The sequence below is a fragment of the Capricornis sumatraensis genome, chromosome 7, assembly GCF_032405125.1.
Source record: "Capricornis sumatraensis isolate serow.1 chromosome 7, serow.2, whole genome shotgun sequence".
Classification (NCBI taxonomy): Eukaryota; Metazoa; Chordata; class Mammalia; order Artiodactyla; family Bovidae; genus Capricornis; species Capricornis sumatraensis.
The window spans coordinates 18210107-18215263 of NC_091075.1; positions in this window are offsets into that span (position 1 = coordinate 18210107).

Sequence of the window (5157 nt, forward strand, 5' to 3'; positions counted from 1 at the left end):
CTTGGAAGTACCTGCTGAATATCGGCTATGTTTTAAACATCTGGCAGAATGGAGACAACGTTAAATCAAATCGTATAAACTAGCGGTGAACAGCACTGCAGATAATGCAGACTTAGAGCAATTGATCATTCATCTGAGCAATACTAAAGAAAACTGACCTTCAGTTCATTATGTGAGTGAATGTCAACACCAGTGCACATTACTGGAGCTTTTTCTTCCTCCCTCCCGTATATTTTATAGCGGAATTTGAAAGAGTATTCTTTCCAAATCAAAGGGAAATCCCTAATGCCAGATGAAGAGTTACAGTAGGCACAGTCACCCTTTCTTGCAGCAGGACCATAATAAAACACCGTGAGGGGCCAGGAGCGCAGGGAAAGGAGGGGACTGTTATCATAGAGCAGTGTTGAAAAAAAACAAGCTAATAGCACTGTTCTGCTGGAAGTTTTACTTTTGTTACCTTATGGTAGACAGAGAGGAGGATCCAGCCTCTCCAACCCAGCGCAGTACATTCTTTTCCTTTCTCAGGTGGCACAAGCTGCAGACATTCAATAACTTCTAACAGTTGGGCCCTCTTTAATTTCAGGTCCCAGTTCTCACACAATCCAGTGGATATGCCCTATTCAGTAGCTAGCGAGCAGTAAGGCAAATCTTCCTACCTGGGAATAAAAACTTGAATAGTCTTAATCTCTTTATTTTTAAAGAGTGGCATTTTGTTTCACAAATCCTGCTCACAGTGCCAGTTTATGTTTTGCCAAAATTTTTATTTTGTTTTAGGTTCAAAGGATTCGTTAACAAAAGAAATCACTTGTTACACACAAATATACAATTTCAATATATAATAGAGGATTATTAGACTTAATTTCAATACACGGTCATTAAAAGAGAAATAGAAACAATAAAGAAAAGTAACAGCACATACATCACCAAATTGGGATGACAAACATCCAGACTTAGACAGCACTGGGGAGTCTCATTAACAGCAATCTGGAGTTCCAATTGGGAAAGGGTCCCAGGGTGCATCCACCCCATGGGTGAGACTTCAAATTGTAGTTTCAGGGACTCCCCATTTATAATCCCAAGCTGCAATCTGATATCGTTATCAGTTTGCATACAAAAATGCAGCTCTGTTTTTTTTTTTAACTTTTATAATGCCATATGGAGAAGGCAATGGCAACCCACTCCAGTACTCTTGCCTGGAAAATCCCACGGATGGAGGAGCCTGGTAGGCTGCAGTCCATGGGGTCGCTAAGAGTCAGGCATGACTGAGCGACTTCACTTTCACTTTTCACTTTCATGCATTGGAGAAGGAAATGGCAACCCACTCGAGAGTTCTTGCCTGGAGAATCCCAGGGATGGTGGAGCCTGGTGGGCTGCCATCTGTGGGGTCGCACAGAGTTGGACACGACTGAAGCAACTTAGCAGCAGCAGCATAATGCCATATATTTCACTTTGTGAATCATAAAACTTCTGAGTTCCCAGGGGTTGGCCAGACCCTCAGGGGCTCAAGAATTCCAAGATCCACTCCCTTGCTTATTATCTAAAGTGCCACCTGACTTGCTATGCATGTAGGCAGGCACAGAATCCAGGCAATGTCCAGGCAGGTCCAAGGCAGGTCCAAGAGTCCTGCTCTCCTGCCTCTGAAGCCTGAACAAGACTTCCTCCATTTTAATTTCCCTAACAGCTGGCCTTAGGATTATTTAAGCTACATAACATAGGAATAAGGCAAAATAAAATGGGCAGTCTTCTTAATTCTGTAAGTCAAATAACAATTCCAGATAGTCAAAAGAAATAAAGTGATCAAAGAAACAAGAAATGAATTATACAATGCAGAAAACAGTTTTTAAGCAGTAGGGGATTTAGTAAAGAAAAAATCCCGACATAAATCACAGCAGGATCCTCTATGACCCACCTCCAAGAATATTGGAAATAAAAGCAAAAATAAACAAACAGGACCTAATTAAACTCAAAAGCTTCTGCACAACAAAGGAAACTATAGGCAAGGTGAAAAGACAGCCTTCAGAATGGGAGAAAATAATAGCAAATGAAGTAACTGACAAACAACTAATCTCAAAAATATACAAGCAACTCCTGCAGCTTAATTCCAGAAAAATAAACGACCCAATCAAAAAATGGGCCAAAGAACGAAATAGACATTTCTCCAAAGAAGACATACGGATGGCTAACAAACACATGAAAAGATGCTCAACATCATTCATTATCAGAGAAATGCAAATCAAAACCACAATGAGGTACCATTTCACGCCAGTCAGAATGGCTGCAATCCAAAAGTGTACAAGCAATAAATGCTGGAGAGGGTGTGGAGAAAAGGGAACCCTCTTACACTGTTGGTGAGAATGCAAACTAGTACAGCCACTATGGAGAACAGTGTGGAGATTCCTTAAAAAACTGGAAATAGAACTGCCTTATGACCCAGCAATCCCACTGCTGTGCATACACACCGAGGAAACCAGAATTGAAAGAGACACATGTACCCCAATGTTCATCGCAGCACTGTCTATAATAGCCAGGACATGAAGCAACCTAGATGTCCATCAGCAGATGAATGGATAAGAAAGCTGTGGTACATATACACAATGGAGTATTACTCAGCCATTAAAAAGAATTCATTTGAATCAGTTCTAATGAGGTGGATGAAACTGGAGCCTGTTATACAGAGTGAAGTAAGCCAGAAAGAAAAACACCAGTACAGTATACTAACACATATATATGGAATTTAGAAAGATGGTAATGATAACCCTGTATGTGAGACAGCAAAAGAGAAATAGATGTATAGAACAGACTTTTGGACTCTGTGGGAGAGGGAGAGGGTGGGATGATTTGGGAGAATTGCACTGAAGCATGTATAATATCATATATGAAATGAATCACCAGTCCAGGTTCGATGCATGACACTGGATGCTTGGGGCTGGTGCACTGGAACGACCCAGAGGGATGGTACAGGGAGGGAGGAGGGAGGGGTGCTCGGGATGGGGAACTCGTGTATGCCTGTGGCGGATTCGTGTTGGTGTATGGCAGAACTAATACAGTATTGTGGAGTAATTAACCTCCAATTAAAATAAATAAATTTATATTAAAAAAAGAAAAAATCCCACCATGAATGAGAAGTACGCTTTTGTACATCAACTTCTACATCCGTTAACTTATTGGCAGCAATGGTAGTAACAACAGAATGTTCTATCAAGGTACGATTATGTTTATCTATGAAATTTCGTAACTCTTTGGTTCCTTGCAAAATCTTACATAACACTTCTAAGAAGAAGCTAATATTAGGAACAGACAAAGTAAGGAATAATATTTGGCCCCATAATACCTAATTTCTCATGGGGGGAAAGTAATAAGTGGTCCCCCTCCAATATAAATGATCAACATATGTTAGATATGTGTTTGTGCAGCGTTGGTGGTATGGTGGTGAGCATAGCTGCCTTCCAAGCAGTTGACTCTGGTTCGTTTCCTGGCCAAAGCAATGGGCCAATCTTTGGGCTTCCCTGATAGCTCAGTTGGTAAAGAATCCACCTGCAGTGCAGGAGACCCCAGTTTGATTCCTGCATCAGGAAGATCTGCTGGAGAAGGCATAGGCTACCCACTCCAGTATTCTTGGGCTTCCCTTGTGGCTCAGCTGGTAAAGAATCTGCCTGCAATGTGGGAGACCTGCATTCAATCCCTGGGTTGGGAAGATCCCCTGGAGAAGGTAAAGGCTACCCACTCCAGTATTCTGGCCTGGAGAATTCCATGGACTGTATAGTTCATGGGGTCGCAAAGAGTCAGACACGACTGAGCAACTTTAAAAAAAAAGATGTGCTAGACATCTGGAAAAAGGAGTTACTAATTGATATATAGAAGTTGTGTTTACATCATCAGTTACAATACATACTAATTAAGGGGCTATTTTAAAAAATTCTTACAGGATTTAGGGAAGATAGTTCATTCACAATGGTTGGTTGGTTCCCCTAAAGGCAAGAAGTTGGTCCACATAGCAGTTCCTCAGTAGTCTTGTCACAGCCTATCAATAGGTGGGTACAATGATTAAAGTCAATCAGCACATAATATTTGTGTTCAGGGCTTGAGCTATATCTTTATCAGCACTATGTAATCTAGCAAACAGACAAATTTTGCCCACAGAAAGTCTAAGTTAAGAAAGGACAGACCTTATCTGCTAGGAGCGCAAAATTATCCTGAGCCTAGGTCTGGCTCATGTTTCAAAGACTTAGAATTGGACACAACTTAGTGGCTAAACAACAACACAACAACAACTCTTGTGACAGATTATTCTTGGAAGCCTGACTATAATGTGGATTGTCACTCACACCTCAGCCTTCAAGGATATGCTACAAGTAAAAGAAAAATATGAAGAAACCTATTTGGGACACTTCTCTTCATATTTTTCTTTTAATTGTAGCATATCCTTGAAGGCTGAGGTGTGAGTGACAATCCACATTATAGTCAGGCTTCCAAGAATAATCTGTTCACAAGAGTTGTTGTTGTGTTGTTGTTGTATAGTCACTAAGTCATAAAAGTCTTTGACTCTTTGCGACCACATGGACTATATAGCCTGCCAGGCTCCTATCTCCTTGGGATTTCCCAGGCAAGAATACTGGAGTGGATTGCCATTTCCTTCTCTAAGGGGTCTTCCTGACCCAGGGATCAAACCTGAAGCTCTTGTGTCCCTTGCTTGACAGGCAGATTCTTTACTGCTGTGCCATCTGCGAAGCCCCATTCTTTACCCACAGGGGAAGCCAAGTGGCCAATCCATTGGCTACTCACCAAGAATCTGTGCATATGTATCAGTCAAATTTTCTTCTTTTAAAGCCTACTGTTGACAGGGTTTCCCAGGTGGCACTAGTGGTAAAGAACCTGCCTGCCAATGCAGGAGATGTGAGACATGGGTTCAGTTCCCAGGTAGGGAAGATCTCCTGGAGAAAGGCATGGCAACTCATTCCAGTATTCTTGTCTGGAGTATGCCATGGACAGAGGAGCCTGGCAGACTACAATCCATACAGTCGCACAGAGTTGGACATGACTGAAGTGACTTAGCACACATGCATACATATACTATTGACACTTTTGGATTGTGGTGCCGGACAAGACTCTTGGGAGTCCCTTGGATGGCAAGGAGGTCAAACCAGTCAATCCCAAAGG